Source organism: Vulpes vulpes, chromosome 13, assembly GCF_048418805.1.
Source record: "Vulpes vulpes isolate BD-2025 chromosome 13, VulVul3, whole genome shotgun sequence".
NCBI lineage: Eukaryota > Metazoa > Chordata > Mammalia > Carnivora > Canidae > Vulpes > Vulpes vulpes.
Genome location: NC_132792.1, coordinates 88,040,019 through 88,054,568, shown reverse-complemented (window position 1 = coordinate 88,054,568; position 14,550 = coordinate 88,040,019). Strand labels below are relative to the sequence as shown.

The 14,550-nt window shown below is 42.6% G+C and overlaps 1 long non-coding RNA gene across 11 annotated transcripts in view; it reads left to right on the top strand.

Moving 5' to 3' along the window:
- Positions 1-14,098, top strand: part of LOC112925275 (uncharacterized) — a 45,390-nt gene extending 31,292 nt beyond the window's left edge. For 10 of the 11 annotated variants that reach the window (XR_011996732.1, XR_011996723.1, XR_011996727.1 and 7 more), the window contains 2 exons: positions 544-651; positions 9,914-14,098. This is a non-coding gene — a long non-coding RNA (uncharacterized lncRNA). The remainder of the gene's footprint in view (positions 1-543; positions 652-9,913) is intronic. The other variant, XR_011996728.1, reaches the window with a different exon arrangement.
- Positions 14,099-14,550: the final 452 nt, after the last annotated feature.

The window sequence follows — 14,550 nt, the reverse complement described above, 5'->3', positions numbered from 1 at the left end:
AAGGTAGCATATTTTGGTAACGAGGATACTTGTTTAAGAGGAAGGTAAATGGAGACAATGATGAGACTCCCTGCTGTTCCCTTCACCCCTCCCCTTCCTCTCTCCTGTCTTTCTCTTCTCTTCTCCCCAGTAGTTAGTTCCAGTTTCCCTGAGTCCCTACACATTTACACGTGCATACACACGCACACGCGCGCGCACACACACACACACACACACACACACACGCACATTTTAGCATACTCAGCCTAGGAACCCCCGGACCAGAAGGTCCCTAAAAGTTCTATTCAGGTTGCACCTCCTTCTGTCTACCACCTATGGAACCATAGGTTATGAAACATGGTTGTCAAGTTCAATGATTTCTCAGGGATAGATTTGCATTTGGCTGGACCTCACATGGCAGCCACCAATGGGTCACACAAACAGCTTGTCCATAGTTTATGAAAGATGTCACTGATGGTCCCAGGGCTTGGGATTGACACTTTTCTGCAGGCTTCATCACAATCACCATCCTTACTCAGAATTCTGTACTTTTTTCTCTCAAAGACTTCAGAGTCCTTTTACAAGAGATTACCACTTAGGTGGAAAATGAAGCCTACATGCTTGCTGGAGTTTGAAATGAGTCATCATTATCTATCAACATTGAACATCAAGGTGTGTTACTGCTTTATTGAACTTGACAGTGCAATAAAAATGAAAAAATAAGCAAGTTATTTGCATCACTGGAGTATGGTTAATGTAGTCAACATATGTTTTTCTAGGAGTTTGCTGCAAATAAACACTTTAAGGCTTCAGATATGATAAGGATAATTTGTATTTATTGAAAATCTATTGTGCATCAGATACCCTACTTGGCCTTTGGTATACTTGGCCTTACAAAGCCATCACATCCTTCACTTTACAGATGAGAAGACTGCCAGTCAAGGATGCTAAGTAACTGGCCCTATTCAGGCTACTAGTAGATGCCCAAGGTCGGTTTGCTTCATACTCTGGGTTTCTATTATATAATGTTTCCCACTTAATAAGAAAACAAATGCTGATAAAAAGCTGTGGAATAGTCAAGACATTGGTCACCAATCAGGATGTGTGTGTGTGGGGGGAGGGTAGGTTCTGTTGTGCTGTAGATAAAGAATCAGCTTAATAGGAAATAAAAGATAGAAGAAAATAGTTGCTTTTCCAGATAGAAAAAATCTTATGAGTTTATTTGATTGTTTTATAAGTGATTTGGATCATAGAGTACACAGTCAGATCTCCAAATTTAAAGATGGAAGTGAAATGTCAAACAGGGATAAACCATTGTAAGATCTCATGAGGTTTCATGAGTGGGTAGCAAAGTAGCAAATGAGCTCTTGTGTGGGCAAGCATAAGGCAATATATTCAAGGTAAATAATATAAACTTTGCTTATGACACCTCTTGGTTTCAATACAGAAAAGAAAGTGTGAAACCAATGTAAAATATAAAATCAGTGGTGTTTTGTGTTTTAAAAATGTTCCAGATCTAATCTATCTATCTATTATCTATCTATCTATCTATCTATCTATCTATCTATCTACCTATTTTTTTGCCTTTATAAGGAAACAGGGAAAAAATCAATTGTGATTAACTCATTTTTCTAGAGAAATACTTAGTAAGTAATATGTTCTGTGACACATATTCTGGTAAGGACAAAATGGGATTAAAATCCAAGTATGAAAAAAAAAAAAAAACCAAGTATGCCTGACTTGAAAACCAGAGGTACTGACTTTAATATGGTAAGGATAAGAAAATGTCTCCTGATAACAATCTGACATTACTGGCTTTGTGACCCTGGAAAAGAAGCCACAAGAAGAGGGAGAATGTGAGCTGTGAATCTGTGGTGCTGGTTTCTAGTTAGAGTTCTTTTACTAAGTACCAGAGAGACCTGGGGAGTCACTGAAGCAGACTAAGTATTTTGTCCCTACCAGAATATGTGTCACAGAACACATTATTTAAATTCTAGAGAATGTTGATTTCTTCTGGCATAGAGATGCAGAAGATCACCTTCTTCATAGAAATATTTTAAGAATTAAATGAGGGAAGATATGAAAATTCTTAGTACAATGCCTGGCATATAAGTTAAGCCAGCACATAAGTATTTAATGAATGTTCATTTTATTGTTGTAAATGGGTAGGAAGGTGCAGTAAATTCAGCTGAAATATTGCCATTCTTTAAGCATATAGCAAAAATTGATTTAAAAATAGAAAAATAGATGAATAACCATAGCTGCTTAACATTTAGTATAAAGCTCCTCCTAGACTAGAAATGGCATAATAATGCAAAACAGTGACCCAGCAGAGCTATGGGCCTGCTGATCTCTGGGGGCAAGGGCAGGACAGTTTGGTTCCTGCAGAAGAAGGGAGACCACAGCCTTCCACCTGCATAGGGGCTGGCACCAGGCTCAGAAGAGGAAGCTGTGAAAGACTGCTGCTACCAAACAAAGTGGTAGGCCAAGGGAGAGCACAGATAGTGGGGTGATGAGCTTCGTGTAACCTCCTATTGATCTAGAGTGTGGCAGAGATCACCTCCTGAGAGGGGGGGTCTGAATAATAACACAAGCAAGACCTAACCTTGGGCAGGTGGATGAGGACATCCCCCAAACTTATGGGCAGGGAGTCTGGAACACAGAAGAAGGGAGACATAAAAACAGGACAAACAACCAAGTAAATACCTCAAAATGATCCTACAAATCTATAGGCTTCAAAAAGTCTTTTTGGTTTTAAAATACACAAAGACATTGGATGCTAAGATAACAAAATTGGCAATGAATGTGAAGAAAGTCTAGGAGTCAAAACAGGCTATCAATCTGAGAAAAACATTAACATAGGTAAGTTTATTTATTTATTTATTTTTAAAGATTTTATTTATTTATTCATGAGAGACACAAAGTGGGAGAGGCAGAGACACAGGCAGATGGAGAATTAGGCTCCCTGCAGGGAGCCCAATGCGAGACTTGAACCTGGGACTCTGAGATCACACCCTGAGTGAAGGCAGATGCTCAACTGCTGAACAACCCAGGCATCCTAACATAGGTAAGTTTAGATGCTCAAAGAGATAAATATAGGAATAATATTCAATATAGGAACCAAAAATTGTGAAACAAAACCAAGCAGTAATAAAACAAGGCCATGTAGACATGACTAAGGATCTATTTAAAACGTTGGAAATAAAATACGTTCTCATTGGCATTAAAAACTTAATAAATGATTTAAAGACTAAACTGGATATGAAGAGAGAATCAATGGACGGAAGGACAATACTGAAGAATTACCTAGAATGCAATATCAAGAGACATAATAAAAATATGAAAGAAAAGTTCAGTAGGTGGTGGATAAACTGATAGATCTGATGGCTCAAAGCTTTCTAGGATTTTTTAAAAAAATTATTTATTTATTATAGTTACAGAGAGAGAGAGAGAGGCAGAGATACAGGCAGAAGGAGAAGCAGGCTCCATGCACCGGGAGCCCGATGTGGGATTTGATCCCTGGTCTCCAGGATCGTGCCCTGGGCCAAAGGCAGGTGCCAAACCGCTGCACCACCCAGGGATCCCAAAGCTTTCTAGGATTAAAGAAAGACATGTGTCCTCAGATTGAAAGCAACTAACAAATGCTAAAACAGTTAAATAAAATAAATCTCTGACTTGACACCAGAGCAAAAATCTAGAATATCAGAAACAAAAATAAAATCATGGAGACTACCAGGGAGAAAAGACAAATTATTAGGCAAAAGCATGACAATGAGAGAGACTTTCCATCAGCAGCAGATGCAAGAAAACAATGGACTTCAAATGCTGTTGGAAACAATTTTCAACCTTAAATTTTATACCCATCCAGACTATCATTCAAGATTGGATGTAAAATAGAGACATTTTCAGACATATAAAGACACAGACCTTCACCAACCAGAGACCTTCACTGTCAGAGGTTGTGTTTCATCAGGAAGAAAAGAGACCTGACCGGAGATAGAAAAAAAAAAAAAAAAAAAAAAAAAGAGCCACACAGCAATAAATACAGGATTTATAAAATATGTCAGTAAATATAAGTAACAATAGGTTACAAAACACAAATAACTGACTAGGGCTACAATTTTAGTAAAGAAAAAAAAAAGCCTCCTGAATAGTTAAATATGTTAAAGTTATAGTTTGATGTATACATTTTGTGTGTAACGATAATTACAAAAATAATATAAATATGATCTCCATTTTCCAAATTTTCCCTGGAAGAGATAAAAGTTGGGATATAGAAAATCCTATCAACAGGTTAGGATTTAGAAGGCAGGAAGAGGGAAATGAAGAAGTGGATAAAAAGCATGATGAAGAAAAGACAATGTGAGATGTATTACTTCAAGTGTAAGCATGATTATGATTACATTTACCCATTGGCTTAAGACAGAAGCTATTAGAATGAATAAAAAGTAAAATTCAACTCAGGCGCCTGGTGCCAAGAGCAGGACTCTTGACATTGGGGTTGTGAGTTCGAACCCAATGATGGGTATAGAGATTACTTAAAATCTGAAAAAAAAAAAAAAAGTCAACTATATTCTACCTTAAAAAAATATGTAAAAGAAAATGATGCAGATCTGTAGAGAATAAGGATAAGAAAAAAGGTTTCTCAGGTAATTCTTCATTAACCAAATGTTAAAAGGTCAGTTTAAAAAAAATATTTTATTTATTTATTCATGATAGGCATAGAGAGAGAGAGACAGAGACACAGGCAGAGGGAAAAGCAGGATCCATGCCGGGAGCAGGACTCGATCCCAGGGCTTGATCCCAGGGCTCGATCCCAGGGCTCCAGGATCATGCCCTGGGCCAAAGGCAGGCGCTAAACTGCTGAGCCATCCAGGGATCCCCAAAAGGTCATTAGTACAAAATCGAATTTAAGGGAAAAAGCATTAGCAGGAATAAAACAGCAGCAAAATATATCATCAGACCAGATACTATAACAATTGTGAACTTTTTGATATAGTGATTAGACCTGAAAGAAAGACATCATTAGCATTTATAAAACTATATTCATGGTCTTTATTTTTATTCAACTCAACATATTTTGTTACATTTTAGTTGAGCACTCTTAATGTTTTCAGGGCTGGACTGGTAAGGAAATTCTGGTTTGTTTGTTTTTTACAGGGAGTGTTAAAATTTGGCTGATATGGTCCATCACGACTGAACAAAATAAATATGGTCAAAAAGTTTAGTTAGATAAGTGAAATGCAAAGACAATTTTGTTATTTAGGAAAAAATTTTGGTACCTCCCTAACTCATGATGTTAGGATTAAAGAGGGCAAGCAAAGTCTTCCACAAAATATCTGTTTGTCCCAGTGTCAGAGGCAGGAAGTTGTTCTGGATAATTTTTCCTGGCACAAGATTGACATTTCTCATGTCAATGGGATGGACAATGGAAATATGTGAACTGTAGAAGCTCAGTCAGTGTGACCCCTTTGTATTGTTATTAATGCTTATTTATAATTCATTCAGAGCTCCCTGATCCTGGCTCCCTTTTCTGAGGGACTGAATTCTGAAAATCCAACAAGCTTGAGTCAAAGACAGACATTCTGGGGTAAGGGTAACAGAGATCATCGGAAATAAGAACCAGAATGAATATGTGAAGTACAATACCCTCCCCTCATCAGGCTCAGTCCATGACCTCTTTTGCCTAAAAGGGAGAGTTTATTGTTGTACACCTCTTCGGCTCTATACACTCAATCCTGGAAGCTTTTTTGGTAGCTTTTATAAGAATTACTGTGCAGGAGTCCCAACAGTGTGGCATTCATAACCTTTTAGAGTAGATCTTTTCATTAATTATTTAGAAAAGGGCCAGTTGATCAGAATAGGTAAGAACCTTTTGCTAGCTAGCCCTTATCCATCGCTCTTCTCCCTGTGGTAGGTACAGGAATTAGGCTGGGGGTTGGGCAGTGGGTAGCTGGGCACTGATGATGGAGCGTGGTGTGCAGGTGCATGCCGGCTCACACACTTAATACCACTTGCAACACACATACCAGGATGAGATTACTTTAAACAGACAAAATTGCCTTGCAACAAGCTCTCAGTTGTTTAAAGCTTGTTCCCAGTTTTGTGGGTCACCAGACTTGTACATGTTAGCACATCTTAGGCTCTGGGGGAAACAAGACACAGAAGAACGTTCTAATGGAGTGTTGGATGCAAAAGGATTTGGGCCAAACAGAGGCAAAATATTCAGATGATTGACCTCAGTTCAGATGCTGGCATATTGCTTGTTCTGTGCATATCAGAATAAAATCACATGCCTCAAAGGAGCTAGATGGATGACCTCTAAGGTTTTAGCAGTATTTAATGCTGACGTTCTGGCTCTCCTGGTATTCTCATATTAGCCCAGGGCAGCAATGAAATTTGAGAGGTCTTTGCAAATATAGTGCTCGCTGTTAAGGGGGGATACTTTATTAGCTGGTTGACCGAACTTATATTTATATTCTCTCTGTATTTGCTTCTTTCTGTAATGTTCTAAAAATAATTCTTGGTGACTTGTATAACTTTTCTGAGTCTCGGCTTCATGTTTCTGAAAGAAAAGACCCTCACAAAACCCCCAGGGTCCCCTGAAGCTTGCAGACTTGTTCTTTGGGGGTCCACGAGGGGACAGCCTTAGGGTCAGGGGTGTGCTGGAGCTGACTTGTGCTCAGAGGAGTTGATTTTGCACATCTCTTTCTAATTGTGTATTCCATGATGTCATGTTGGGAGCTTGAAGTCTGCCATGATGAGAGTACTTACACCATGAGAATTGGCATAGACGGTAAGCCAGTTATTTAAGTTATTAAAGGCTTACCAGCATTCCACTGCTCAGAATCCTCTTAGTCCACTGTTCCTTTCCCCTAAGACAACCTTTCTAAGCCTGAGGCAGGGTCCTCTCAGAGACTGCTCTCTTGGAAATTTGACTGGCACATATTGACAATTACTGGAAATAGTTTGAGAAGTAACAACACCAATAGCACATAGTGGTTTATAGGCATTTGTATTTCTCTGAGCCGAGGATGGAGCACTAACCTTTTTCTTCCAAGGTTAATATGAACACAGTTATGCTTAGCCTGTACTGGCCTCTGCCTAGTATCTTTAAAAAAATCCCAACAAAAATGTATCCTTTTGCTGAAGCTCTTGATTCTCAAACATTGTAAAATATTGGCTCCTCACCATACCAAATTATAATAATTCTTGCCAACATGCTTTCCCTGTCAATCAAGAAATAAAATATCTAATGAGTATTTTTTACATGTAAGACACAGTTGGTAGGCAATAGGCTAGAGATCCAGAGCGTAATTGTATAGCCTCAAATTATTATTTTCAGGAAGGATATAATTTAGAGAGAGAGGCAAGGCATGCACACATGAAATGTTACATAAGAGAATTTCTGGAGCACTCTATAATTTGAATGGATCCAGTAAGTTTCCACCTTCGGGTCAATCTTGGTGCATTGCTGCATCCAAATAAGCATACGCTGGGGTTGCTGTTCAAGATTCTTACTAAAATTTCTGAAGGTGGGCTCCAGAAGACAAAGGTGGGAATTGTGACCTGTATCATAAAGTGAAGCTTTCCAGAATTCCTCTTTGAATATTGTCTCTCTTTCTCCACATTACCCCCATAACATCCGTCCCTGTCTCTCCTTTCTCTTTTCTTCTCTGACTTTCTTTGCCCTCCCCTCTCTGGCCATGTGCTGCTGGTCTGCCCCCAGATCTCTAGATATTTGTGAGAGCTTGACACAACCAGGATCTTGGTGGGGGACCCACCCTCCTTAGAAGAGAAATGAAGAAGAGGTTGTACATGCATAGGATTTTGTGTGCATCTGCCACAAGTAAAAGAGAATAGTTCAACAAGTCTCATAAGGAGCATTTGAAATCAGAGGTGAAGCATTGGTACTTTTAATTTCGGGAGGAGATGGAGATATGAAAAGATCATTTTGGAAAGGAGAAAGCTTTAAGGAGAGATGAGTCAGTGAGTGGAAGGTCCCAAAACAGAGCAGGGAAGGGGAGTGATCCGTGGAGTGCTCCTTTCCTCTGTGTGGTCAACAGGCAAGTCACTGAGGTAGGTTCACAGTCACCCAGTGGGAGGGCAGAGGCCAGCTGCATGCAGGTACCTGTCTCTTGCTTTTCATCTCATCGTGTACGTCTGCCTTCTCAAAATGACCCTGAATCCATGACCCTTTTCTCCCCAAAAAGGATGCGTTGTCTGTGTTTCATGTGGATGGAGTCAAAGACAGATTGCTTTTAAGGACATCTCCAAGTGAGTGTAGGAGGAGGGTCGCACCTCTGGTACTTGGGTCCTAACCAGGGCTCTAACTGCTGATGTGTTTGGTGGGAGAGTTTTTGCAGACATTTTTAAGATGACAGTGTATTTGAACAGAGATAAGCATGAGGGACGCCTGGGTGGCTCAGCGGTTGAGCGTCTGCCTTTGGCCCAGGGCATGATCCTGGAGTCCCGGGATCGAGTCCCAGGACCGGCTCCCTGCTTCTCCCTCTGCCTGTGTCTCTGCCTCTGTGTGTATGTGTGTTTTGTGTCTCATGAATAAATAAATAAAATCTTTTTTAAAAAGAGGGAGATAGGCACGAGCTTCTTTTGTTGCAGTGTTGGCACATGAATCGCAGTGACCAATGGAAGAGTGGCATCACCATGCCGCTCCAGGCACCAGGCATGGGCCACCACACTCACCAGCATGTTTTTGGTGTATTCTAGAGAAATTTTTAGAACAGTTTTTCCTGTCCTTGTCAATGCATATTCAAATGACTTTAGTGTAGAGGTAAAGTCTATTGTCAGCAACTTTGCAAAGATCCTGGCTTGAGAATTTTCAGCCTCCTCCTCTAGCTTGGTTGATAAGTTCAGAAATCTCACCACACCATTATGACTCATTATCAAGACCCCACATTACCCGAGTGATTCTGTGGCTTTCCCATGTCTTTGTGACGGCGGAGCTGTCAGAATGGGACCTAGTGCATCCTGAGTGCACGGAATCGCCATATGAAGTCGTGGAATTAAAGCAACCTGATTTCTTTCATTTTCAGGCTATCATAATCTAAATAGCTTCTTTCCTGATAACAATCAACTAATAAGTACTTCCACTCTCTGACAGTTCCAAAGACACTTGAATCATTCAACAGAATCTCATCAGGGTTTCAGGGCTATTTGGCTCATCTGGAGTCTGGACAATTTTTTCCATCAGCAGCAGTCGCTCCTTTTGGCCACATGACCTTGAGTGAGCTCCTTAACACTTTCATGGACTTCAGTTTTATCATCTTCTCATTGAGCTAAAGTTACATTCTGTGTCCTTCCAGGTGGTTCAGAACATCCAGATTTGGTAATACATAAGAAAGCACTTGGAAACTGGAAAGCCCTATACAAGACTTTAATGGCTTACATCTTCCTGGTTGGTGGGAAATCAAGACACAGTGGGCTACATGCTGGCCCAGAGAGCTGGCCTTGGACTTTAGTTCTTAGCTATATTCAGTAGCATCTTTAGGATGGTTAACATGCAAAAGGGTTAAGGTTTTGTAAGAAGGTTATTTATTTTATCCTTGTTTCTAATAGGTTGCCCCCAAATCCAAGTATTGTTGTAGACATGGCATATTACTATGCATTCTTTGACATAGATAAATTTTGGGGGGGAGGGACAAGGGATAAACCATTTGCCAGATTCACTGGTATTTTTCACAAAAACAGTATGCAGCTTTATTGATCCACATGATTTACACATGGTCTAGTACGAGAGAAATTACCCGAAAAAAAGAAATGCATCATGAGACAAGCACATTTTTATATAACTCTAATTGCCTTCAAAAACTCTTCTTAAGATTCTTTTTCTCAGCCATCAGTAAGTTCTTCCCAATTCTAACCTGGGCACTTCTTCTCCCTCCACCCCCTTTGTCCTTATTCTGCATTACACAAGGTTAAGAATGGAGCTGGTAAAAACAGAACTGCCTAGAGGGCAGGTGGAGGAGGTGAGCCTGGAGAAGAGGGATGCCGAGGACACTCATACACTCACAACTTTTGACTCATCATGGGTATAATGACACAGCAAGGATTTTTGCTTGAATCGCTTTAGGATTTAGACACGTCTGGAACTGGAATCCTGGAGCAGGCTTCAACTACAGAGGGTCTCTGATGAGGAATCTAGGAGAACCCTAAAAAAGAAGGCAGGCAGAGAGAAGGAATAGTTGAATGGGACACATGGATGGAGGTCACCAGGCAGACTTTGGAGGGGCTGATGACTCTGAACAGGGCAGGTCCAACGGACTCATGTTGCTCTCATGAGGATGGCAGACTAGAGACTGCAATCAAAGAGCAGATGCCAATGAAAGAGCTGGGGCCTTGAAAGAGCAACGAAGGATTGGAGGTGCGGCCAGCAGCTTCTGCCAAGATAGAAACTCACCTTCAGCCTGGGAGTTACCTTTCCACGTCAGACATCAGCACGCTCTGGGTGGGCCTGGCAGGGTGCCAGCTGTGGTCGGCAGCCTACACTTTGGCAGGTGCTGGAAGCATGACTGTTGGTTTTAGGGTCAGCAATGGTTTTAGCTCAGCAGAGTTGGAGAAGAAGAAAAAGGCTGGTGCCCCAGAGGGCCCAGTGGAACTCACTGGGAACATCCAAGACACCTCTCCAGGGTTTTAAGATCCCCAAGGAACTCAGCGTGTCTGGTTCTCAGCCTTCCCATGCATTTCTGTTTCATGAGTCTCTCTGTGGAGTGGAACATCACTGCCCGTGGCCATACTCCACTTGTCTCTCAAGCCCATCTTGGGTTAATGACACAAGTTCATCAGTATATTAGAGTTTCAGTTCTTAAAAGAATTAGATAATGTTTCAAAAAATATATAACTTAGAGACTACATAAAACCATTATATAGGGCAGCCCAGGTGGCTCAGCGGTTTAGCGCCGCCTTCAGCCCAGGGCCTGATCCTGGAGACCCGGGATAGAGTCCCACGTCAGGCTCCCTGCGTGGAGCCTGCTTCTCCCTCTGCCTGTGTCTCTGCCTCTCTCTCTCTCTCTCTCTCTCTCTAATTTATCTAATAAATAGATAAAATATATATTTAAAAAAAATCATTATATAGTAGGTCAGCAGATGTAACCCAGGCACATGATCTGGTTTAAGCTCCGCTCTTTCTTATTGTGTGTGGCCTTCGTGTCCACATTTGCAAAACAGGTTGTTGATAGAGGTGATCAGAAGGTGCCTTTCGGCTCTCAGGAGTCTACCTTTCCCAAGTCACCATCGAGCGGGCTGCTCATCAGGTGCAGGGCAGAAGGCTGTCTGCATACCAAGTAATTCAAAGGTAAAGATCTGATAGGAAGGCACGTTTGGTTGAGGACCAATCCAAGAATTTGGGGGAACTTCAGCTTGCACACTGGATGAGGCTGCGAGAAAGAGGGAGAAAGTTTCTGCGATGAGGAGCAGGGGCCTTAGGTGTTCAGGTACAGAGGGCAGAAGATCTTGGTAGAGGCCTTGGGAATGAATAAGGAAGCCAGAGGAGGTACTTGGTGGAATTTTGGGGTGACAGGCACATCCTGTAGGAGCATCATAGCTTGTCCCCAGCAGAGTCGTTCCCAAGTGGGATCCAGGGTCCTGGCTGCCAACTCACCTAGATATTTAGGTGCACGCTTGATTGTGCCCGTGAGCACACACCCACTTACATTTCCCATTAGAAGACTATTGCTAATTAACATTCAATTTAGAACATTTGGAAAATATAGAAAAATATGTCAAAAAAAGTAAATGACCCACAATCCCATTACTCAGAGGTATAACTTTTTAACATGTTGCCTAATTCCTTTCCTGTCTTTTCTTGGACTTAATATACTTTTTACCAAATTGCAATATACAATGCTGCATTCTACATTTTCTTCCCTTAATATTATACGACAGGAAATATAATATGGCCACTTAGATTTTTTTCACATAGATTCAGCATCATTAACTTGACCGTTCTTCCTCTGTTGTACATTTTTTATTACTAGTGTTTTTTCTATTACAAATAATTTTTAAACAAACATATTTGTGCAGAAATCGGAAACCATATTTGGGATTTTCAGGATAGGTTCTCAGAAGGATTTGCACATTTCAGAAGTTTGTAACATATTCCTTTTATTCTTTCAGTGAGGAGGAAGGACTGACCAGAATGCTCAGAGAGCTCATATGCTCACAGCAGACAGGGAGGGTAGGAAGTGCTTTTAATATGGTGCCCGTGTGTCAAGATGTGGAGAGTCTCTGTGCTGCTGGACAATGCAGCCAGAGCTCTAGCCGTGCCCCCGGGGGCCAGGAGGCATGCTGAAGGAGTGGCGTCTTAAGCTGAGGTCTGGGAGCAGCAAGGATTAAGGCTATTTTGGCAGCAGAAATAGTACAAACAAATATTTTTTTGGAGACAGTATAGGCTCCTGCAAGTTACTGAAAGTTACTGAAAGAAGCACAATAATGCTGAATTATAAGGTGTCAGAGACAGAAGTCTATAGAGACCAACAAGAATTTTAAGAATCTTCTGAGGCATTTGAGGGGTTTGGTCATTATCTTGGGGATAATAAAGAGCCATTGAAATGTCTTCAGGAGGAGAGGGAAGTGATCAAATCTGCATTGTATAAAGGTCACTTGGGCTGCCAAGTGGAGAGCATATGGAAGGTGGGAAGAGCCCAGAGGCAGGGAGGGGAGCTGGAAGCTACAGAAGTAATCTAGGTAAGAAAAATTGTCCTTAAATAGGGGAATGGCAGTGAGAGTAGAGGAGACCATTCCCAGGTTATTTAGGCAGTAAAGTCAAAAAATTTAGTCACTGATTAGATACCGGGAAAGCAAAAGAGTGCAGAGTAGATGGAAGCTCTTGAGTTTGTTGTGTCTACAATTGAGTGGGTGGTGGTACCAGCTGGGCAGAAAGGGCACATGGCAGAGGGTCTGGCTGGAGGGATACAGAGGGCAGGGCCTGGGTGCCCTGAGTTTAGGTGTGAATATCTCCTACTTAAAGAGGAACTATAAGTGGAAGCAAAGTGAGCGCTCCTAGTTCTGGAAGAACTCTAGGTTGAAGACAATGGATTCAAGAGTCATTGATGCACAGAGATGGAGTGAGGAGGCCAGGACTCCAGCCTTAAAAGAGGGCTAAATATAAAACAATATAGAAACAATTATATTTGCAAGAATCCCTTATGAAGGAGGAATATTCTGATAAGTCAGTTGGGGTGACGTAGTAAATCCCTACCGACTAACAGGTAACAGTCTGCTTTCTGATAAGGGTGTCTGGCCAGCTGCTGGGCTGTTGGCTTTTCTGTGTGGGCCATGTGAACTTTGCCTCCAAATAAGCGTTGAGCAATTGTTTGGAGAATATTTTGTTTGAGGGGGTGACCAATGATCAGCCATCCTGCGCATGTGCCTGCCACTCAGGTCAACAGGAGAGTCCAGGGAGAGTCTGTAGGGTCCGAGTGGTAAGGAGGCCAGCAGGCACAGGCGGTGCACAAGAAGCCCACAGGGGAGGCAGGCGCCAGGGAGTGGCTGGAAGAGCCAGAAGGCATGATGGCCTAAGAGTGAGGGGTTGGTTATCAGCGCCCAATGCAGCTGGTAAGTGAGGCCGAGTGATGACCAGAGTTTGCATTGGGTTCGACCACAGGGAGCTCACTGAGCGCCTCTAGTAGCACAGCTTCTAAGAGGTGTGGAGAGGGTGCCGAATCGCTGGGTGTCAGCATGTGCTGCGCACCAGGAAAGAAAGACAAGCGGTTTAACGGATCATTCAAGAGGTTCAACCTTCTAGGAGAGAGAACAAAATGTGAACCGACCTGACTCTTTTACTGTCTACTGATCCCACGGCTTCTGTGTCATTTTACAAATGTTTCTGTGTCAAAATACGGTGTGGCCCGATTCGAACCTTTGACGTTAATCTGATTACTGGTAATACTGAATGCTTTCCCTTGTGATAATGTGTAACCTTACTTCTGTTATTTCGGTCCTTTGCCCAATACTCTGTGTCACATGAGTCATCCTCTTATTCACGTATTTACATGTCATAACCCCTATGCGGTTGTATTTGAAAGAAAATGTGTTTTCCTGGGGTTAATTTTATTATTGCTTTTCACATATTAAAATTGTTTCCTAGTTTCACGTTACAAAATGTCCCAGTGGATTGTTGAGTTGTAACAGAAAAGTCACCGGCAGCCGTTTGAGCCATGTGGCGAGGTGGGATCACGGGGCCGGGAACAAGGCCCGCAGGGTCAGGTTCCAAGGCGGCCGCAGGCTCCTGGCGGGCTCGGAGAAGCGGCCCTGGGATCCCGAGGCTGAGGGGCATCCTGGCCCTGGCTCTAGGCTGCCCAGGGCCCGACGCCCAGGCCGGGAGCGAGGACCCACGGGCGCTGCTGAAGAGGCAGCGGGGCCCACCGGCCTGAGCGCAGGCTCGGGCACGCGGTCGCTAAGGGGGCGGGGCGTCCGCCGACCCAGGTGCACCTGGAGCCCTTGGCCTGGTTCTCCAGCGCGGCGCGGGGCGGGAGGCAAAGCCAGGATCCAGGGGCTCGGCCACGGCTACCGGCGGGGGGGACCGGTGGTCGCTGCCCGCACACGTGGGGCCTC